We start from the raw sequence: 24,629 nt of genomic DNA, 5'->3' as shown, positions 1-24,629 counted from the left end.
TAAGCTTCATTGGCACCCCTTTAAACCATAGTTCCTATTTATCTGTTTTTCCAACTTTTTGCCATTTTTTCTTTTAATCTCCTTTTTTTCATTTATCTCTTCTTTCCTTTCATTCACTATATTGAATAGCCCACTCTTTAAAAGCAACTGGATGTGTGTTTTTTCCTCAACATGAGTAACGTTTTCTTTCCAGTTACTAATTTTATCTATCCATGAGTTACAGAAACTCAAATGACTCTTATTTCTTAATTGCAGAACTTGAACCTTGAACATCACTAATTCAATATACATGCTGCGACAAATTAACCAAATGGATATCTAGCTTTTGTGTACTGAATTGTTGAGTGTATGTCAAAAGCTGTTAGAATTTTGATAAAATTCTGTACTGAATTGGTGAGTGATGTCAAATGCTGTTGGAATTTCAATGGGTTGCATTTGTTTCTTAACTTCTTATACCCTTTACCTTTGGATATTTTTAAAGTATTTAGTCTGGCTCTACTGGGAGGAACTGAAAAACGACTGTATCGCTGGCCATTCGAAATTCCAACAGAAGGTTATTTTGATTATAACATCCTTTGTAAATTAATATGGGCCAACTTCTTGCTGTTGGCAAATATTATCTCCCAAGATAGTTGTTAGTGAGTCTTGAACATTAATGTTAATATTTGTGGGAATGATATCGTAACGTCGCACTTGAAAAACAAAGCATATGCATAAGATGATAAATCATATTTGTTTATTTGTTCGTCATAATTTGATTATTTTGAAAGCTTTTTTAGTATAAAATAAAATGGTTGATACTTTTTATTTGGCTTGCACTATTATTTTGTCGAGGTAACTTCTTTTTATTTTCTAAGATTATGGTTTGATTAGACTTTTTGATTTAGTTTTCAAACTTTTAAGTTTTGCAATAACACCTTTGGCATGTATTTTTATTAATAGGTTGGACAGGGAAGATCGGTGATGATTTGACTTTTTGGTTTAGTTTTTGAAACTTTGAGTTTTGCAAAGCACCTTTGGCATGTACTTTTACTAACAGGTTGCGCAAACAAGACCGGTGAATGGCAATAACTCAATTCTTAAAACAGGCATTCCTAAGATAAAAGAGTTGAGAGTATCTAAGATTCGAGTATTAGAAGACGACTATTTCAATAAGTAAGACGATTTTATCACCGAGTGAAGCGCGTTAAATTCGTTAGTATATTAATTAAACGCAGCTCGTTGTCAGCCTAAAGTTCAACATCCTTGCAAGTATGCATCTCAATTAACACCTTCACTTGACAAATATTGGAATGTCACATCTTTAGTCTTAACAAAATATAGCCAAATAAACTAAGTATCATCAATCAGAAACAGCCACTTTGCCTTTACAAGTGGGGTAAGACTGTGAACACATTAACTTCCCCAGTCCCCATTTGTGAAATTACACCGGATATATTGTTGTTGTTGTTAAACTAAGCATCATCAATCAAAGTCATAAAGTATCTAAAACCAAAGTTCCAACTCTTTTTGAACCACCATAAATCTTAGCTTGTGCAGAATACTTTTGTTTGAACTTTATCATCCTAATTACTACTGTTTTCCAAGCACACAATATTTACAAAAATCTAGTCTCTGGTTTATGTTCATTTAACCTTGCTCATTTGACCCAGTCTTTTTCTTGTTCTCTTGCGAGATTGAACACATTGAGCTTCGACAAGGTCAATAGCTTAACTTTTTTTGGATTACTTCGTGAGAATTATATCTGAGTTTAACATTGGCATTTTGAATGAGTTTGGTATCAAGCTAGCGAAATCTTCATCCTTCCTTGGTGTTGTTTAAGCTTCTCTTTCACTTGACCCCTTTTGCTTCTTGCTTCTCGCTTAAGGTATGAATCACAACGAGAAAAAAGGCCGCAAGTTTATTGCTTCAATTAATCCTCAGACACAACTGGCTAGGAGTATGTTTCAAGAATTCAAGCCAAGACAGAGGACTTTGGTTCTGAAAAATTTGATATGTCTGTCTGGGTGGAATCCGTTATATTGTACTTCTTCCGCCTTTAGATTATTTCCCAAGTTATAGAAGTTGCAGATATGTGGTATCGAAGAAGACTACAGAAGTTGTAAAAAGACCAACCTCTTCCATGATCTTTCATCTGGATTTCACCTTCGTTCACCGCCTTTGTTCCCTCCTCTTGCTTAGGGGCGGATCCACACCATTGGGTGTGGGTTAGCGGGAACCCATAACTTTTATCCAAACCTTATATTTATAATGTGAAACCCTTCAAATATATAAGAAATTTGAGCTGAGAACCCAGTAACTACAGACACTGCTAGCTGAGAATCCACAAGCTTCAAATCCTGAATCCGCTTCTACTCCTGCTAAAGTTTTTTTCACAAAACCCTAATACTTATGCTTTTAGCATAGTTTCTGTGCAGTGGAAGGATTTGAGCCTTATCAGCAAGTGCCCAAACTCGAGGCTCTTAAATTAGTATGTGTTTAAAGGCAACTAGGCAAGGACTAGGAAGTATTTGAGGGAAGATTTCCTATGATACCCTTTTCATAATATTTAACCGAATACAATTCAACAATTTATTTACCGGTATATATTTGGAACATCAAGCAATAAATATTTGTCAATGTGGTAATACAATCGATGTACTCTTTTTATTTTTTATTAGGAATTATTTTTATTAGTAGTTTGGTTAGTGGCACTTTCAGGATCATATAATGATTAAAAAGCTCTCATTTTTTCCAGTTAGCAAATCGTCCTTTTGACAAAATCATTTTTTTGTGCGGATTGCCCTTCAAAGGCAGTGTCTTTAATTTCCCCCCCTCAAATTATTGGTCTTTCATTTTGCCCTTCGTCTAATAATAACTGTGACGACCCCCTCTGGGGACCCACTACTCAAGGTATTGTCTATGCCAGGGTACTGCCCGTCCGCACAGGGGCTTGTCCCATTATCCCTCTTCACGCTGTAGCGCTACGGGGTATCGAACGCGGAACCTCTGGCTCCTTTACAATCCTCAACGGGAATCGCCTCTTACCAATTGAGCTATTTTTTTGTGACGACCCCCTCTGGGGACCCACTACTCAAGGTATTGTCTATACCAGGGTACTGCCCGTCCGCACAGGGGCTTGCCCCATTATCCCTCTTCACGCTGCAGCGCTACGGGGTATCGAACGCGGAACCTCTAGCTCCTTTACATTCCCCAAAGGGAATCGCCTCTTACCAATTGAGCTCACCTGTGCGGACGGGCAGTACCCTGGCATAGACAATACCTTGAGTAGTGGGTCCCCAGAGGGGGTCGTCACAGTTATTATTAGACGAAGGGCAAAATGAAAGACCAACAATTTGAGGGGGAAAAATTAAAGACTAGTGCCTTTGAAGGGCAATCCGCACAAAAAAATGATTTTGTCAAAAGGACGATTTGCTAACTGGAAAAAATGAGAGCTTTTTAATCATTATATGATCCTGAAAGTGCCACTAACCAAACTACTAATAAAAATAATTCCTAATAAAAAATAAAAAGAGTACATCGATTGTATTACCACATTGACAAATATTTATTGCTTGATGTTCCAAATATATACCGGTAAATAAATTGTTGAATTGTATTCGGTTAAATATTATGAAAAGGGTATCGTAGGAAATCTTCCCTCAAATACTTCCTAGTCGTTGCCTAAGCCTTTAAACACATACTAATTTAAGAGCCTCGAGTTTGGGCACTTGCTGATAAGGCTCAAATCCTTCCACTGCACAGAAACTATGCTAAAAGCATAAGTATTAGGGTTTTGTGAAAAAAACTTTAGCAGGAGTAGAGGCGGATTGAGGATTTGAAGCTTGTGGATTCCTAGCTAACAGTGTCTGTAGTTACTGGGTTCTCAGCTCAAATTTCTTATATATTTGAAGGGTTTCACATTATAAATATAAGGTTTGGATAAAAGTTATGGGTTCCCGCTAACCCACACCCAATGGTGTGGATCCGCCCCTAAGCAAGAGGAGGGAACAAAGGCGGTGAACGAAGGTGAAATCCAGATGAAAGATCATGGAAGAGGTTGGTCTTTTTACAACTTCTGTAGTCTTCTTCGATACCACATATCTGCAACTTCTATAACTTGGGAAATAATCTAAAGGCGGAAGAAGTACAATATAACGGATTCCACCCAGACAGACATATCAAATTTTTCAGAACCAAAGTCCTCTGTCTTGGCTTGAATTCTTGAAACATACTCCTAGCCAGTTGTGTCTGAGGATTAATTGAAGCAATAAACTTGCGGCCTTTTTTCTCGTTGTGATTCATACCTTAAGCGAGAAGCAAGAAGCAAAAGGGGTCAAGTGAAAGAGAAGCTTAAACAACACCAAGGAAGGATGAAGATTTCGCTAGCTTGATACCAAACTCATTCAAAATGCCAATGTTAAACTCAGATATGATTCTCACGAAGTAATCCAAAAAAAGTTAAGCTATTGACCTTGTCGAAGCTCAATGTGTTCAATCTCGCAAGAGAACAAGAAAAACTCCTGGAGTTTTCGTTTGCCTGCCATAATTGTACATTACTTATGTACTATTCGTTTGTGCACAATAATACACAACGGTAAAATGTTAAATAATAAAATAAAATGAAGAAGATTAACATTTTTTCAATTTACATGATATAGAAAAGTAGCCGAAAAGTTCAAATGAAGCATGCACATAAACAACTGAAAACCAGGAAGGCACGAGGATATGAATATACATACCTTTACAAATGAGAATACTGGCAAAGAAGAACACGGGCAGAGTTGCAGCAATGAAACTGCAATACATGCCTGAAACATTTAAAAATATAAAATAATAAGTAATGAGAATGATAGTAATAAACCAAAAAGTAAAAATATAGGCAAAAAAATCTTATACCTTTATATGGACTTTGCAAATTGGTAAGGAAAACTGCATATTCATGCCTTCTCAAGATTATCAATTTTGAATTTTTTTCCCATCTGCAATAGAATTCAACCCTCGCTTCAACTCTTACCATGTCGCTTCTTTACTGCTCCTGTTCTTTCTCTGGATTACGACCGGTTGTCTTTCACAGTTCAAACGTTACACCCTTCCTCGAATTAACACCTCCCTTTATTCCCCTACTATTTCCCACTCTCATAGTTTCTCTTGATTATGCCTCAACAGAATCCGGAGAAGATGAAGCGGAAGGTTGTCAACAAATTTCTCAAAGATGGTGCTATTTTACTCTCTTTTTTAACTTTGGAAGATCCAACTTTAATTCCTCTGTGTAATCTCTATGGCATATGCACGGCAAGCACAGGTGAGTATAAAATTAAATCTTATACATGATGGGCATATATTTGAATTACTTCATTTAAAGTGTTTCGATTTTATTTTGGCTGTAATGAGGATAGGAGTCTTGGACTAAGAATGACAAAATCGAGAAAATTGTTCGATTTGATTTGATGTGGTAAATTGTTTCAAGAATGAGTTTTGTTCTTTTCTTTTTGTGTGTACTTTTTCCCTGTCTTTCTAAAAGTTCAGTTCTTTTTCAAAATTGTATATTTCATAAGTATGCTAATCATTATTATGCAGTCATTTGAAATTTTGATTGGAACTAGAGATTGAACTAATGCACAAAAATTAAAGAATGCAAAAAAAAAAAAAAAACATGACAGAGCAAAAAAAGAATAAACTATAATTGCGGTTAATATGCTCCAAGATGTAGTATTACTCATCATTTAACTTGTATGCATTTGCCAAAACGTGAAAAAGATTTCCACCTTACAGAGAGTTAAAGAAAATATTTGCCAACATGTGGGTAGGGGTGTTCATGGTTCGGTTTGAGTCGGTTATTGATTAAAACTATAATCAAACCAATTTAGTCGGTTTTTAAATGTCTAAAACCATAATCAAACCAAATAAAATAATAACCACCTGTTTGGTTATAGTCGGTTTGGTTCGGTTTTTCGGTTTATGACTAGCAGCCAAGAGACTTATCAGTAAAACATTAAAAAGTTGAAAAAGACATGTCTTTTTTTTGTTGTTCAAACGATAACTTTTATTTATAGTTTAAGGTGGAACATACATTATAGAAACATTTTCACTATTAGTGATAATGTAGTACTCAAGTTACCCAAAATTGCTAAACCATTACATATAGAGCTAAAAACTAACTTAGTGGTGGCTGCACCATTTTTGTTATCTTAATACACATACCTGGAAATAAAGTAGAGCATAGGAGCTTTTAGTTGTTGTTACAAACATACATATTAATTAAACATAAAAACTACCTAAAATTAAAATGAAAATATATGAAATAAAAAACTTTGTGTAATGATCCCAAACTTTGGGGCAGTATTTGGATTTTGCCCTCAATTCTCCCATTTTATTAAAAAACCTTTGTGTAATGATCTCAAACTTCAGATGTTTTTCTATCATTTTCCCCAAGGCTAGGGTCTCAACTACAAGGAGTTGTTATTTTCTGCTTTTTAGGAGGATTACCCACGGAAGGAGTATTAGGGCATTACCATGTATTTGAGTTGCAACAAATGCTGATGTTACTGAAGTATATTCTATAAGAACCTCCAAATCTACAACCTCTGTCCTTTTCATATGAAAATTATTAGAAGTTTAGCACCCATTCAAACAAGAAAAAAGAAAGGTATAAATTCGAAAAAAAAAAAGAAACAACCTAAAATTATATGGCTGACAAAGAAAGGCTAAAAATTTAAGTTAGAGACATTAGACTCTAACGTGAGCTTCTGTTAGTAGGTTTATACTTAACGCTTAAAGAGTTAAAAGACTTAAAGACATGGGCTTAGACATATTCTTAAAAACATGAGCCTTAAACAATCATGTGAAATAAATAGACTAAAAATCAAATTAATGATTAAAAGGTATAAAATATTTATAATTATTTATGAAAAACTAATGTTATACATATAAATAATTATAAATTTTATGTATATAATTTATCGGTTTGGTTCGGTTATTTATTCGGTTATTTTTTAATAGAACCATAACTAAACCAAATATTATTGGTTTTTAAAATTTAAAACCAAATCAAACCAAACCAAACCAAACCAAATGTCGGTTTTTTATTCGGTTTGGTTTTGGTTTTAACCAAAACCGTGAACAGCCCTACATGTGGGAGATGCAACATTTCTTCCAGGTATTTTCGCATTTATTTTTCTTAATTTAAGACGCTTTATATTCTAATTATTTGCAACTATTTTTGGCTTAAGAAAATATTTGAAATGTTTTACTGCACACCTTTTATATCAACTTTCCTAAGAGATGGTGAGTTGGTTTAATAAAATAAAAAACCTCTCTTTCATGTTTGGTTGGTGTCTCATTCCTTCGGCTTGATTTTAGATTCGTTATACTAACAAAGTTTGCATCTTTTTCCTTATTTTGCTGCTCACTTTGTGATATATAATATATACACTCTTTTTACATGGTTGATGATATTAACTATTTGAACAATTTGCTTAATCATACATTACTTTTGATAGCAGTACTTTGAGAAATAAACTCACGTTTGACATAAAACTCATTTTTTTTAAATCGGTTAAGACAAGTGCATGGTTGTTTATACTTCAAGCCAGTGATACGCGATTACAGTTGTGTTGGTGTTCTTGACTATAATTTTCTGTGCAATTAAAATAAGGGTTGGGGTGGCTATGACGTAAGGCAGTCAGAGCAGTACTTGTATGTACGCCAAAGTACGTATAGCTTAATTTTGAATTTATGTGACTCTAGAAAATGTTTTCCTATTTAAGATTCTAGCCCTCCTCACCCTGCATAACTTTGAGAAAACTACATATGCAGAGATACCATTGGAGGTAAAAACGTGGAAATTAAGGTTAATATAACCTTTTGAACTTGAGAAACTTTACTATCCCGAGGGACGACGGACGTTTAACAAGATGAACTGTGTTGAACTTTGAATCAGTAACAACAATGGCACCTGAAAGTGTTTAACAATGTCTTTGTAATATCAATTTATGAAACTAAAAGATGTTCACCAAATTTTGCCGCTAAAATGAATGACCATTGTCTTGCAGAAAGGGAATGAATATTTTTTTTATATTGTTTTGATGTAATACCTATTACAATTTGCTTAACTCATTCTTCTGATTGCTCAGGTGAGAAGAGAGAAAATAAGTGAAAGAATGAAGCTTCTTCAAGAACTGACACCACACTACGCTAAATTACTTATGGTAATACTTCTTTACTTGCTCTATTACTTATGAGAGAAAAGATATACAATTTTGATATGTACTCATAGTTCTTATTAATAGGTGACTGAAAACTCTGTGATGCTCTACAAGATCATTGACTATGTGCAATCCATTCAGCAGCAAATTAGGTAAATTACTTAGGCGGCATTTGTTTACGGTGGTTGGTTTGCAAACTAAGAGTTCGAGTTCTCCGAAAAAGTGGTAGGTTTACATTTCTATTCTATTTCCTTATTTTGGTAATGTAATAGATAGGAAATTCCTAAAACTGTTCAACAAAAGATAAGTTCATAAATTCAAATTGAAGTAATCTTTACAAAGGTAAGAGAATATTTACCGTGGCTATTCTCATTGATTCAATAGGTTAATATACATCATTTACAACGTAAGTGTAGGCTACAAATTAGGAACGAATTTGACTAATTAATTCTAACAAATGCTATCCTAAAATAGAAGATCACAAAATATTTTTGACTAAATATTTACATAATCTAACACACCCCCGCAGTCGAAGCGGTAGGTTTACGAACGGTTAGACTGTCCCGAAAATCATCAAATAGTGCGCGCGAAAGACCTTTGGTGAAAATGTCGGCAATCTGATAGCGGGACGGAACATGTAGGACACGAACCTCTCCACGTCTAACCTTTTCACGAACAAAATGAATGTCCATTTCAATATGCTTGGTACGTTGATGTTGTACCGGATTTCCAGATAAATAAATGGCACTCACATTGTCACAATAGACCAAAGTTGCTTTATGAATAGGCAATTGAGTTCAAGCAACAGATTGCGAATCCAACAAGATTCAGAGACAACATTAGCAACCCCTCTGTACCCAGCTTCAGCACTAGACTTAGATAGAGTAGGTTGGCGCTTTGAAGACCAAGAAATCAAGTTATCCCCAAAATATACACAATAACCTGATGTGGAGTGTCGAGTGTCTGGACATCCTCCCCAATCAGCATTTGTATATGATAGTAGTGACTGTAGAGAGGTTTTGTATAAATGTGTACCAAAATTCAATCGTACCTCGAATGTAACGCAAAATGCGTTTTAATGCTTCCATATGCTTGACTTTGGGATAATGCATAAACAAGCAAACCGCCAATTGTCTAATTTCATCAATTGGGATAACTTGATTTCTTGGGATCATGCTCGACTTTGCATAAACTTTGGGATCATGCTCGACTTTGCGTTTTATCTAATTTCATCAATTGTTACGTTTTAAAAATAAACATTTTTTGTTTCTGTTAAACACAAATGCAGCTGGTGGTCGTACAGCGTTTACGCATCTTGGGGTTAGAGCATATGCCTTACCCTGGGCTTGCGGGGCTTGCCGCGGAGATGGTTAGGATTTCCGAGGATGGTATCCGCCAGGTAGACGAGATTAGGCGCATGGCGGAGCCTGTTCCGGAGGCTGAGTATCAGGCAGCACCGGGGGCTCCCAGAGGAGGAGGCCGTGCTGCCGGAGGACGCCGTGCGCGTAGAGGACGCGGCACTGCTGCCGGAGTACCTGGTGGTGGAGGACTGATAGATGAGGCCGATCCCATTCCAGAGGGCGTTCACGGTCTAGTCCATCCGCAGCCCTTCCAGGCCGGTGGCAACTCACTTGGAGACTCACCTACGTTTACGCCGGCGCTCTTACTTGCTGAGATACCCGGGTCTTCATCACAGCCGAGTCATAATGCATACATGGAGGAGCGTGATAACGTTGATTGGGCGGCGTTACGCGCTTCATTAGCTGATGAGCGGCCTGTGAGGAATTTAGAGGGAGCCCAGATTCTTGACTTTGATGAGTTTTTGATCCCGGTTAGTATTTAAAATACATATTTGTTCATTTAAATTATTTATTTTAAATATATATATATATATATATATATATATATATATATATATATATATATATATATATATATATATATATATATATGTTATTCATTATTTAGTAATATTTTATATTTTAGGATTCGGCGCCAGCGGGTCCATCAGAGCCACCCACTCAGCCTGCCGCGGCAGAGGTGTCTTCTCATGAGACTACCGAGGCGCATGTAAGTTTTTTACTTACTTAAAACTAATTTTATTCAATATAAGGTCAATATTTAATATACATATTTGATCATTTAAAGTACTTATTATTTCATTTTTTTCATATTTTAGGATTCGGCGCCAGCGGGTCCATCAGAGCCACCCACTCAGCCATTTTCTCATGGGTCTGCCGAGCAAGCAGTGTCTTCCCATATGACTACCGAGCCACAGGTAAGATTTTTATTAAAATTTATTTTATTCAATACAAGGTCAATATTTAATATACATATTTGATCATTTAAAGTACTTATTATTTCATTTTTTTTATATTTTAGGATTCGGCGCCAGTGGGTCCACAGGAGCTGCCCATTCCGGAGCATTCTTATCAGCCTGCCGAGGCAGAGGTGTCTTCTCATGAGACTACCGAGGCGCATGTAAGTTTTTTACTTAAACTAATTTTATTCAATATAAGGTAAATGTTTATTTAATTTTTATAACCTTTACTTGGACTTCGAACAGCATCTCGTCCAGGAGACTACCTCATATTCACCATCACACCCATCTCAGGAGGCTACAGACCCATCTCAGGAGCCTTCTCAGGCGCCCGTTGACACACAGGTTTGATTAAATAAATAACGTTAATGTATTCAACATGAATAAGAAATGATACTAATATTTATATATTTTTCAGGTTCATCCTTCGGCGCCTGCGGTGGCGACTCCCGACGAGGAAGAGGTCCAGTTTCCAGACCCAGCTCAGCCTGAGGTTCTGAGCGTGCTAGCGGGACAAGATCCCAAGAAGAAGCACGTTCTAGTTAAGGGCGCAAGGGCTAGGGGAAGAGGAGATGATCATGACTTGGAGCGCCCGGTTATTAAGAGGAAAAAGGGCGACGGAGACGATGGCGAAGGTGGTGGGGATGGTATGAGCCTTAGGCCTAGGGATAGTCTCCGCCATACTACATGTGGGACCCATCCTCGATGGTGTATATACATTAGTGTTGTACAATTTATCGTAAATATTATACATTTTTTGCATATTTATAAATATTATCATTAGTCTTTAATATTGATAATAAAAAAAAACATGACACATTCGAAATAAAGTTAAGCATTAATTTAAAAATAAGACGAAACCCTAAAAGATAAATAACTTAAAGCTAATGACTACAAGTCTTCAAATAAAAAAGGACTTCGAGCACTTTTCAACTATTAAAACGACAATTCAAAGTATCACGTATTCTTGATGTCTTGAGCCTATTTTATTAATTGTACAAATATAATTAGAGTTCTATATAAAATATTGAAGTTTCGGAGTCTTAAAGCATGATTAATATACGGCTAAACTACGTAAAAAAGATAAAATTACTGGAAGAATGGAATGATTTTATGGAGTCCTATAACGCAGTAAAATCATGCGTTATACGCTGCATCGTATTCCGTATAGCGCATTATTTTACTGCGTTATAGGACTTAACGGGTCCGTCTCCGTTAGTGCTATAGCGCAGTAAAATATTGCGCTATAGGTACTTTAGTAACTTTTTTTTTTGTTGGGGCATTTTGGTTCAAAATGTTTTTTTTGGAGCCATTTTGGTTCCGGAGCCGCCATACAAGGGTTCTATGTCGTCCATATCACGAGTACGGGTGAACAAAGAAGAGAGAGAAAAAACTTCAATCAGTAGTTTGCTTTGAAATTGAAAAATTCGTTTTTTATTGATTTAGATTGATTTGTCGATTTAAAAACCCGGACAGAATTAGTTTAATGGTATTTGAAAAATTCTAACCAAATCAATCCATGAACAGTTTAAATGTTCAGGGATTGTAAATCCCAAATAGGAGTATTAGACTATGAAACTAGCTACCTAGAAGCCTAGAACTTTGTTCGCAAACGCTTCCAGCTTTAATCACCAACAGTTTTTTAACCACAACTATGAAAAAATATTTAAGCTACGCCGCTAGATCGCTCGTATGGATCAGAAAAATTGGAGAATAAAATAGAGATATTTAAGTCATTTGCTATACAAGGAATAATGTGGAATTGCTTGAAAGTTTTTACAGATAAACGTCAGATATAGATGTAAGCTAATTCGATAGTAGAGATGAGCGAAAATTCATTACTAGTAATTATGATGATGTACCAAATCCATATTTCTAGGCTTACTTTTTAACGTTGTATTTGATTCCAATGGATCTGCATATGTTCTAGAATCAACTCTCTTAGCTTTGAGGAGTAAGTAAAAATAATTTGCAAAGGATTTATCCAATCTACGGATAGTTTTCCCTCTTGGTTATTGTCAGGGGTGGAGATAAAGGGGTGCAAGGGCCCGGGGTCTGTTTAAACCTTTCGATGAAAAATTATATTATATAAATAGGGTAAATTTTTTTTGGGCTATATATAAATAATATTTTTTTTTTAAATAATGAGAACTTTTCTTTTTGAATCTCCTTACTTAAATTTATGGCGGCTTATTGCGTAACCATAGGGAAAAGACTTTGCGCATGAGTATATGATGAATAATTTTCTAAGACTCGTGTTTAGACTTAAGTCGTGCCTCCGGTGCAAAAACCTATCAAATCATAAGTCAAGGCAATATATGAAATTATGAAACGTGCCCCTTGGCCACGATTGACCCTAAATATCTCTATTTTATTAATGTAACTTTCGTACTGGGGCAGTTAATATATTTTACATACACTATAGATTAAAGCAACTTGCAATAACAGGAACTGTTTATATAATTTAACAAGTTATAAGTTAATAATAATTAGTTATAAAATAATTGACAGTGTATAATAAAATATATGTACTATCGGTGTATTTAAATTAAACCCTAAGTTAAACATTATAATAATGAGTTAATTTCACCGGTAGTCATCTAACTAAGTGTCAATTTCACAAAAGTCACTAGTCATTAATTTAAAGTAACTCAGCTTTATAAACTATAACTCTCAAGTCATTCTCATGGCTGCACCAACATATAACGATAGAAAATTGCATGCTTTTATAACCGTAGAGAAGTTATGGTATATTCAGTATCAAAAGTTCTAACGGTACTTATAAAATGTGATACATGTTTTTCTCTCTCTCAAGTATCATATGTAGTGAAACACAGTCAATAAAATGTTATAGAGAGAATAATATATAGCTATACAATGAATATTGTGAAATCAATTTGATAAAGTGTCAGCATTACTTGAAAACTCTTTCGAATTCAGATAGTTATTAAATATTGATTGGTTAGTTTGCCCAGGTAGTGCGAGAATAGAGTGAGTTTTTTTTTTTCCCTAGAGTGAGTTTTTTTTTTTTTTTGTTGTTGATGTTTGGTTTCATGCATAGTATAATGTTATGTGGTTTTCCCCGTTTGCAATGTTATGTAAGTTGTTGCAAACACACACACACACCCAAAAAAAAAAAAAAAAAAAAATAGAGACGTATGGTAATTCAATAATATAATGAACAAAAATTACTAGCAAATGCTGAATAGCTTCGTATAGTTTTCACCACCAAAGGATGTGGTGTAGTAGATGGGGCTGCTCCTCCCTTAATCAGAGGTCTCGGGTTCGAGTCCTGGGTATGTAACAATCCTTGGTACGGAATACTTCTCCCAAATGGGCCCTATGTGGCGTGACCCCGGATTAATTGGACTCCAGTGTGGATACCGGCCATGGATGAGAAACCAAAAAAGAAAAAATCTTCATATAGTTTTCGTGGTTGCGTGGGGAAAGGATCGGACTTGTGCATGAGTAGAGACTAATTTTCAAGACTCGTTTCTAATCAGCTCACGAGTCAAGCCCTTTAACCGATTGTTACGGCAGGACTCAATTTTGTGACACTACGTACTCTTTGTATTTTATTTATTAATATGATGGAAATTGATAAGTTGTTAACGGAACAACTAGAGCTTGCATCATTTTGGAAGCTCAACAAAATGGTTCAGCTTCCTCACAAAATTACATGTTTTTATGTTTGTGCACTAATATTGACGTTAGCCACTGCCCAAACTACCACTAATACTACCAAATTAATGCCAACGCCGCACACCATCACTAAAGGTGCCAATATCACAAAACCAGGATGCCCTAGGCAGTGCAGGAACGTTACGGTTCCATACCCGTTTGGTATAGGCATAGGATCTGATTGCGCCATTAATTCGGGATTTGAGTTAGATTGCAACATTTCTAGTGATGGTTCTGAAAAACTCCTCATAGGAAACGTTGAGATCTACGACATCTCCGATGCTGAAGTGCGCATCACCAGTTACGTAGCTCGGAAATGTTACAACTCCACCGGAATTTGGCGCAGGACCGCGTGGACCACATTTTCACAATCAACTCCGTATAGTTTCTCCGCGTTGAACAGGTTTACTGTTGTTGGTTGTGACGGTGCTAACTTAATGGGGTTTAACTTAGAGTATGGTTGCAACCCCCGCTTTATCAGCCGGGGTGATGTGGTGGAAGGAGAATGTACGGGTGAAGGCTGCTGCCAGGTACAAATACCTAAGGGCTTGAAATCCTATAACATAACCATGTTTACCACAAGAAGAAACCATACCGATGTTTGTACGTTTAATCAATGCGGGTATGCATTTTTGGGCGAGGCTGAGCGCTTCCATTTCCGAGGTCTACAGGATCTGAGTGATCCTAATTTTAGAGCAAGGACTAAAGCCAGTGTGCCCGTCGTGCTCGATTGGGCCATTGGAAGTCTTACGTGTATTGATGCACAGACGAGTGAGGATTATACTTGCAGGGAAAATAGCGAGTGTGTTGATTCAGACACTGGCCTTGGTGGCTACAGATGCAGTTGTAATGAAGGTTATGAGAGCAATCCTTATCTCACTCCGGGGTGCCAAGGTACGTATGATAATTTCTACTGGCTTGTAACGCAATTTACTTGCCCCCTGGCGATACCCACGGTGATTTGTACTGTCCCCGTGCTTTTCTGAAGCACCTTTCTTTCCACACCACTTTTAAATCTCTTTCATTTCTTCTCCATTAGTTGGTGTATAATATTTCTTTTGTTGGGGTTGTTTCTTTTGTTACTCTTTTACCGTCTCCAGTCACTTCTTCCATGCCCACTACCTTGCTTTCTCCATTCCCCCTTTTTTTTTTCTTTTTCTAACTGATCCTCACTCAAGATTGAAAAAAATTAAGGAACTCCACGAATTCACAGGGAGCTATGAAGTACAACTGAGGGTCCCCCTATTACTGTTGCTTTTACCTTCGGTTGGTACTTGGTATATTATATTACTTTACTACTATTAGGAAGAGTGAGTTCAACTCACTTTCTCGTCGTCAGTTTTTAATTTAATAAAAAAAATATCGGCCCCACCCATTTATATTAAAAAACAACACCTAATATAAAAAAAAATAATATGGGCCTCATAATTCTATGGCATATATATATCCGTTCCAATTTCCAATTTAATAAAAAAAAATGTGGGCCCCATAATCCTATGGCATATATATATATACGTTTCAATTTAAAAAAAAAAAGGTTGTGAGCCTCATATATATTAAACAACAACTAATATTAAAAAAATAGTGCAAATTAATAATGTTAAAAAAAAGTGCACCCCGTATTAAAAAATCAAACAATATTCATGTAATTTTATAAAGTATCTCATTAAGTCAATAATGATGGATTCATTGCCACGTGCGTATTCGTAGCAAACACTAATATAATAAAATTTTAAATAAGGAGCACAAACTACAGTATTATATTAATCGTGTTTTGAACATAGTATCCCATATTGACAAAATCAAACAATATATATATATATATATATATATATATATATATATATATATATATATATATATATATATATATATAAAAGTGAATCCTATATTAAAAAAAACAATGTCAAAAAAAAAAGTGCACACTTTGTATTCGTAGCAAACACTAATATAATAAATTTTTAGATACGAAGCACAAATTACAATGTTATATCAATCGTGTTTTGAACATAGTATATATATATATATATATATATATATATATATATATATATATATATATATAGATATATATGCATAAAAATAGTGCAAACTAATAATGTCCAAAAGGGTGGGCCCCGTACTAAACAACACCAAGCAATATAAAAAATAAAAATAAAAATAAAAAGAAGAAACTATATAAAGGATGAGTTTAGACCCATGCTTCGTCGTCCGTTGTCCCTTAAAAAAAAGGGTGGGCCCCATACTAAATAACACCGAGCAATAAAAAAAAAGGAAGAAAAAAAGGTGGAACAGGCCATCTCCAAACTCATGGGAAAAAAAAAAGTGGACCCTATATTATCAAAATCAAGCAATATCAAAAAAAAAAAAAAAGTGAACCCCATATTAAAAAAATATAATGTTAAATACAAAAAGTGTTGGTTTTGTATTCGTAGCAAATACTAATATAATAAAGTTTTAGATATAGAACATAAACTACAATGTTATATTAATCGTGTTTTGAACATAGTATATGTATATATATTATATGCATAAAAATAGTACAAACTAATAATGTCCAAAAAGAAAAGTGCACCCCATAAAGGGTGGACCTCATACTAAACAACATCAAGCAATCACATTAAACATCTTAAAATTAAAACATCATAAACTACGTTCAAACACTTAAACATCTTAAAATTAAAAGTATTTCTAGTTCAAATTAAAACTACATTCAAACCCTTAAACATAATATACATATCCATTTAAACATAGCAGAATTAGAATAAAAAAGCAGATTAATCAAAAAGGTCAATGTTCGGTGTTAGAGACATGATTCGTATCCTTCCCACTAGACTCATTGCCAAGAGCATGATTTATGTCAGCTTGTGACCAACGTCGTCTACCTTGGGAAGGTCGGGGTTGGCTAGGAGGCTGTGACCTACGAGCATCCCCGGGACACGGGGGAATCCGAAACGGCCGCGAATTAAGTAAGCTATTAATTTGGGCTTGCATACCTAACATCCTGGCCCCCGAGGAATTAAGTGTTCTTGTTAGCAGGTCAACTTGATGCTTCATAGCTTCATACTCCTTAGGATCAACTGTCCCATCATTAGTAACACCTACAGCTTCAAGGGCCGACGGGTATCGACGAAAGGCTCGATTAGGCATCCTATAAACTGTCCCATGCCTTGTTGGGGGGAGCAACCTTCTCAATCCATTGTTGCTGTATTAACTCGTCGGTCGTCTGTGTGGTACTTGGCTGAGTGGCTCAAAACACCCCAAAGTATTGTTGAAATTCATTCTGAAATTGAAAGACACAATGTTCATAGTCTAATTTAGTACAAAAAATATATTATTATTGTTAACAAACGACTTATCCAAGTTCGCTCAGCCCTTGGCTCAACCCATCGGTCTGTACGATCGGCGTTCTTCTCCTTCCTCGTGTGAGTAATCTTGAAGATCTCATCTTGAGGTACCGCCTGACCCCTCTGTAGACAACCTCTTTAACCTTGGTATTAGAGGTAAATAATGCATCGCCTTAACAACCACTCTCTTCCCGCTACGTGTATCCCTAAACCGTTCACTACCACAAAACTTACAAGATTCTAGATCGACGTCATCATTATAGTATAACATGCAGGCATTTTCACAACAATCAATTCTCACCAACGAGAGTCCCAACTTAGATACCAATCTCTTTGTCTTATAGTAATTATCGGGTATCTCTAGAGTCAGGTCAACCAATTCATGCATGAGGTCAATCACAGAATCCATTACCCCTTGGGGAACATTGTTATCTGCTTTGATACTCAATAATCTAACAGCGACAGATAATTGAGAGTGGGTAGAACCATCATGTAAGGGCCGACTAGCTTTTTTTAACTTTTTTATAAAAACGGCTGGCCTCTTCATTGGAAGGTTCTTCAACATGGCCACTTTATTCAAAGCCCCAATGCATGCCATAACCATCCTGAACCATGTCATGCATTCTAGAATTCTGGACAGTAGGTTCTACCATCCTACTACTTTCACCTAACAATCTCTAGGGTCTTGAATTTCATACATTCACATTTAGAATAAGGACACATAACCACACCATGAATTGTAAAATCATCAAGTGTTTTAGCATAGTCAACAAAATCATAAATGCCGGCTACAAATTCATTCTTCAACCCAAATCGACCAGGATTAGTTCTATCGTACATCCAACTACTAGATTCCATCTACACAAATTGCAGAAAGTTTGAACTTGTTAAACCATATTTAATTTATATGATTAGTAAAAGAATTTTATTTCAAAGTGTAACCTTCCTTCCTGTAATGCGCAGTTTGAAACTAGATAGATAAAGTACCTAAATCTTTTTAACATTAACTAATAACTACATAATAGCCACCGATGTATTAACAACTAGAAAAAACAGTACAAAAAAATGACCAAAAATAGTCCAAAAAAAAAAACAGTCCAAAAAAAAAAAAAAAACAGTCCGCAAAAAACAGTCCACAAAAACAGTCTTAAAAACTGTCCAAAAAAACACTCCAAAAAAAAAAACACTCCGAAAAAACAGTCCCAAAAAACAGTCCAAAAAATGACCAAAAACAGTCCCAAAAAATAACAAAAACAGTCCCAAAATTTGAACCAAAACAGTCCCAAAAAAATGGACCAAAACAGCCCAAAAACTTTGCTAATTGACAACTTAAGCGCCCAAAAAGAATGACAACTTAAACTTTGCTACTGAAATATACTTTTATTTTTTTTCCATTGACTAATTGCATTGTTGAAAACTTTGCTAATTGACAACTTAAGCGCCCAAAAAGAACGGAAAGAAGGGAGAGGAGCGACAGAGTCTTGTGGACTTAGAAGTTTTAAGTTGCAGGCACTCAACCACTTTTAATCTATAATTACTTTGTAAGATTCAGTGCTTAAACAATATCTTTGTATGTCATTGCTAGCTTCCAAACAAAAAAATATAATATGGGGCGGAAAACAATACGTGCTTAAGTACCCAGTAGCCTCAATAATGTTAGCACTCATAATGGAAAGAAAAAGTAAATAAAGAACACATAAAATAAATAAAGAGCACATAAATAAAGAACCAAAATAAATAAATAGCACATAAATAAAGAATCAAAATAGTCCCAAAAAAAGGGACCAAAACAGCCCAAAAAATAACATTCAATTTCAATTCAAAATCCAAAAAAAAAAAACATAATATAAACCCTAAAACAAATATTGAACACTAAATAAAGTTATCAAATCTACTAAATATAGAAGGTAATGAAGCTAATAACATGAAATTGTTATGCATTGGTAAGTGTTCATGACATTGGAAAAAAAAAACGTACCTGAAAATAATGGGCTGCGCCGCCCACGGTGGACTGGCGGTGGTAGGAAGGTGGTGGGTTGAGGGTCTGGGCTGGTGGTGTGGGTAGAGAGGAGAGGGAGAGAGGTGGTGTGTGTGGGTAGAGAGAGGGGAGGGAGGGAGGAAAGAGAGAGAAAGAAAAACCTTCAATTGAATTGTATAACCAACAGATGTGGTATAAATGTGGTCCCATTTATTATTTATACAAAATTTAATTTCGACCACACGTGGTCGAAATTATATTTTCATTTTAAAAAATCGACCCCGTGTGGTCGAAATCCTACTGAAAATAAAATAAAAATAAAATTCTTGATTTTTCGATCGCGCGTGGTCGATGTTTTTTCGACCAAAAATGTGGTCAAAATTTTTTGGTCGAAAACGCCCTTTTTTTTTAGTAGTGAGAGAGCATTTACACTCAATCCTCTTTTTAACAACATCATCTGTGAAATAATTTTTGAGTGCTATAGTTATAGAGAGAACATGATATAATATACTAAATAACATGAAAACTAGGTAATTGAGAGGCGCTCTGCCATTTTATGTGGCAGAGTTATCATTGTTAAATTTTTTACTATATTTAATGCGAATGTGAATATAATTTTTTTAATTTTATTGAAATAAGATATATTTATAATGAAGGTAATACAGTAATAATATCACATAAAGTGAAACAACGTGCGTATTTGAATCCCCGTTCCAAAATAGTGTCTTGTTTATTTTTTGAGAAATGGAAACCTTTTATTTAATTACAAAATTTTGCAATAACTGACTTAGTGTTTTAAAGAAAGAAGTAAGGGAAAATCTCATAACTGTAGTGAGATTAGTGCCCCTTTTTCTCAAAAAATAGGGATATTATTTCTTTTTAAACGTAGCAATATTCTTCTTTCAAAAAGTACCATGTATATTGTATGCCCGCGCATACATTATCAATGCATATACACTAATACATTGTATATATATATATATATATATATATATACACGATTTATATACCGATACATTGTGTATATAAATGTATATACATTGCATACAAGAATTGCGCGTATAATTTAGAGATACGTGTATCAGTGTATATCTGCTATAAAATGAATAACTATGTATTAAAATTTTAAAAATACCGCTATAACGTGTAATTATGGAGCATAATTAGTTACATTAGGTAATTGTTTCAAGAACCGATTGCATTATTTTCAATATGATTACTGATTCTCCTTCAATTTTTGAAATTTATGCTTTTTGTCCTTAAAGTACTAACAATTACTAATTTTAGTCCTTATAATATCTCATTAAGCATATTTAATCTTTAGCTAGTCAAAACATACACTTTTGATCCCTCTACTTGTGAATTTTCACAAGTTTAACGAATTACTAAGAGCCCGTTTGGATTGGCTTATAAGTTGCTTATAAGTTGTTTTCAGCTTTTTTGAGTGTTTGACTGGTCAGCTTAAAGTCATTTTGTGCATAAAATAAGCCAAAAAAAATAATTGAACCCATTTGACTTAGCTTATTTAAAGCAGCTTACAAGCTGAAAACAGCTTATAAGCCAAAAAAAATAAGTTAGCCTACCCCAATTTTTTTTTTTTTTGGCTTATAAGCTGTTTCCAGCTTATAAGCTACTTATTTTAAGCTCATCCAAACAGGCTCTAACACTATTAAACCATTCAATTATCAATATGTTATGTTAAATTCATATTATTACTCCGCATTTAAGAATAATGTAGTTTTATAAATAATCTGAATAGATAATTTAATCTAAATATATTACTCCCTTCGTTTTAATTTGTTTGTCAGGTTTTGACTTGACACGAAGTTTAAGAAAGTAAAAAAGTCTTTTGAAGGTCTTAAACTAAAGAAATGTAGAATGTACTAAAATGCCCTTTAATTTTTTAGTCTTAAACATGTCATGTGGAAAGTTGAAATTAGAGAGTTGTCGAAAAAGGAAAGAGACGTTCTTTTTTAAACGAACTAAAAAGGAAAGTAAGACATACGAATTAAAACGGAGGGACTATTTATTTAAAAATATCATAATGTAAACTCTTGTTAAATACTAATAGACTAATGCGACATTCAATTTATTTATTTGATTTTGCCAGATATTGATGAATGTGCTAATCCAAGCACCAACTCGTGTGAAAAAAAACTGCACAAACACCCCGGGGAGTTATAATTGTTCTTGTCCTAATGGATATACCGATGATGGCAAAAAGGATGGCCGTGGTTGTATTGCTCCCTACTCCGAGTTTCCATGGATCAAGTTCTCTATAGGTAAATATCTTGGAAGAATTTCATAACCAAATTAAGATACTAGTATTACTTTACCATGCTAGAAAATGACTAGTTGGGAAGTTTGACGTTCTCTTTTACTGCATAGTGCATATCACTAATTATTTTTTCACCTCATTTCAAACTATTTTTGCAAGATTTTCTTATTTAATTGACATTTTAGTTTTAGATGTTTCTTTATACAACACAAAATATGTGGCAGAGAAGTATTTTATTTTCTCTTAATCACTACTAGAAAAAGAGTTTTTTCCCACGGATATTTAGTGAGAAATTTGTGCTATAGAACATGATTTTCCCAGGTCATTCCCACCGAACAATCTCACTGGGAAAATGCATGGTGGGAAACCGGTTCCCATTGAAACGATGGGAAACTTCATAATTTTTCCGTGTGAAAATTCTACTATTTTGTTTTTCCCACCAACATTCAGTGGGAAATAGCCACTGAAAAATTTCCAGTGGGAAAATAGTGACTTTTTAGTAGTGAATGTTTTGTATGTCCTTATTACGAAATAAAAGAAACGTATTTTTTCATTTGGTCTATGATACATAACTTTCTTTTATGTGTTTGAAACATCCACTCGAAAATCAATTTGTTAGCATACGCACACTCAATAGCAAACTGCAATGAGCACATTCCTGTACATTTGAGTTGAAATAGACAATAAATGTTCAATTCCACTAATTACACAGGTATGGGAGTCGGCTCTATGTCCCTAGCGATTGTGATAACTTGGCTTTATTTCAGCATCAATAAAAGAAAATTGATTAAAGTCAGAGAGAAATTCTTCCAACAAAATGGTGGTTTATTATTGAAACACAGAATCTCCACTAACGAGGGTGGTGTGGAAGCCAAAAAAGTTTTTACTGCTGAGGAGCTCAAGAAAGCTACAAACAATTATGCCAATGACAGAATTATCGGTCGTGGTGCCAATGGGATTGTATACAAAGGCTTGTTGTCTGATAAACACGTAGTTGCTATTAAAAGATCTAAAATTGTGGACGAGAGTCAAATAGAGCAATTTGTAAATGAGGTGTTTATTCTTACTCAAGTCATGAACCATCGGAATGTGGTGAGGCTCTTCGGGTGTTGTTTAGAAGTTGAAGTTCCTTTGTTGGTGTATGAGTATGTCTCTGAAGGAACTCTTTCCGAGCACATTCACAATCAACATGGAAAGTCACCTTGGTTATCTTGGCAAAACCGTTTGAGAATTGCGACAGAGATAGCAAGTGCACTTGCTTACCTTCATTCATTTGTATCCATGCCTATAATTCACAGAGACATCAAGTCTGCCAACATATTGTTAGACAATGATTACATAGCTAAAGTGGCAGATTTTGGAGCTTCAAGGTTAATTCCTTTGGATCAAACACATGTGGCTACGTTAGTTCAAGGGACGTTAGGGTACTTCGATCCTGAATATTTCAGCACAAGTCGATTGACGGAGAAAAGTGACATTTATAGCTTTGGAGTCGTTCTAGCTGAACTTTTGACGGGGTTGAAACCTATCATTAGAGCTAGAAACGAAGTGGACATGAATTTGGCGGATTTTTTTGTTTTGTCCATGAATAAGAATCTCTTGTTTCAAATTCTTGATCGTCGTGTCTTGCGAGAAGGGAGTCTTGATCAACTTCAAATGGTAGCTGAGCTGGTGAAGAACTGCCTTCACTCGCATGGAGAAGATAGGCCTACAATGAAGAAAGTGGCTGGTGAACTTGAAGGTATGAGGAAATTAACTAGGAACCCTTGGTTGAATCAACATGGACATGAAGAGAATGAGGACGAATCATCAGATCTTTACACGATTCCAATTAACTCTAGGTAATGTAGATTCGTCCAGTTTGTCTGGAAAATAGAATTCAGTAGCTCTCTGTATTAATGTTGAATCCTCTTGATAGCCCAAGTTGGTCCAAATTCTAGGCCACTAATAATGATATAACATTGTATGTTACTCTCCCCATCCCTATGTTTCTTTCATAATGAATGTACTAATGTAAGTTGCTTTCCTCTCAATTTTAGGTTTTCTTTTGTTCTCAGGTTCTTTTTCCTCTTCTTTTTAGTGTTGGCGGTATGTGAAATAGAATACTCTCAAACATGAAACTGTCATCGTTAGTTGTGTTCAATTTTAGTTAGATTATGATTTTGAGCTGATAAAACATTGTTCTTTACATCTTTTAATTGGGCTACAATGGTGAAAATGTCTCAAAAATATAATGTCTCAAGGCATATGTCAGCTGATCAGCTATTATGATAGTAACTAATTACTCCATATGTCTCAATTTATGTGACACTATTTTCTTTTAGGTCAGTTCTAAAAAGAATGGTACCTTTCTAAATTTAGTAACAATGGGACCCTAAAATACCTATTTTACCCTCTTTTTTTTGGCAATAAACTGTAAAAGATTTTATTACCACAACCTCCAACAATTACAAACTCAAACGGGCACCCGTGCTTCTAACCACCTTACCAGGAAGGGTGCTAGGTGCTACAGGCCTCCATAAACACATCCTAATAACAAAGCTTCTCGAGAAAACCTATGAATTTTCCTGCCTCTTTTGATCCTATAAACATTCCTATCCTCTCTCTCAAAACACTTTGTATCTGTTGTATGATCCTATCCGTATGCACACTTATCCCCCTAAATATTTTCCAATTCCTAGCTTGCCAAGTAAAATAGATCAGCGAACCATGGATAACAGCTATGACTTCTCTTTTCATTTTGCACCAGTGCCTTCTCTTGATATATTTAAGTGTCCCCATAGTGTCTTGTTGAGGAATCTGCTCCCCCATCCATTGCTCGATGTCCCTCCAAACAGCC

At 35.1% G+C, this 24,629-nt stretch overlaps 1 long non-coding RNA gene and 1 pseudogene across 1 annotated transcript; both read left to right on the top strand.

The window, feature by feature from the left end:
• The first annotated feature begins 4,897 nt into the window (after nucleotides 1-4,897).
• Nucleotides 4,898-8,516, top strand: LOC132605306 (uncharacterized). The gene is made up of 3 exons (XR_009569137.1): nucleotides 4,898-5,284; nucleotides 8,115-8,189; nucleotides 8,271-8,516. It is a non-coding gene; the product is annotated as an uncharacterized LOC132605306 (long non-coding RNA).
• Nucleotides 8,517-14,131: 5,615 nt separating this feature from the next.
• On the top strand, nucleotides 14,132-23,766 carry LOC132605305 (putative wall-associated receptor kinase-like 16; annotated as a pseudogene).
• The last annotated feature ends 863 nt before the right edge of the window (nucleotides 23,767-24,629 follow it).

Source organism: Lycium barbarum, chromosome 8, assembly GCF_019175385.1.
Source record: "Lycium barbarum isolate Lr01 chromosome 8, ASM1917538v2, whole genome shotgun sequence".
Taxonomy (NCBI): Eukaryota; Viridiplantae; Streptophyta; class Magnoliopsida; order Solanales; family Solanaceae; genus Lycium; species Lycium barbarum.
Note: the sequence above shows the minus strand (reverse complement) of the source record. Positions and strands in the feature narration are given on the sequence as shown.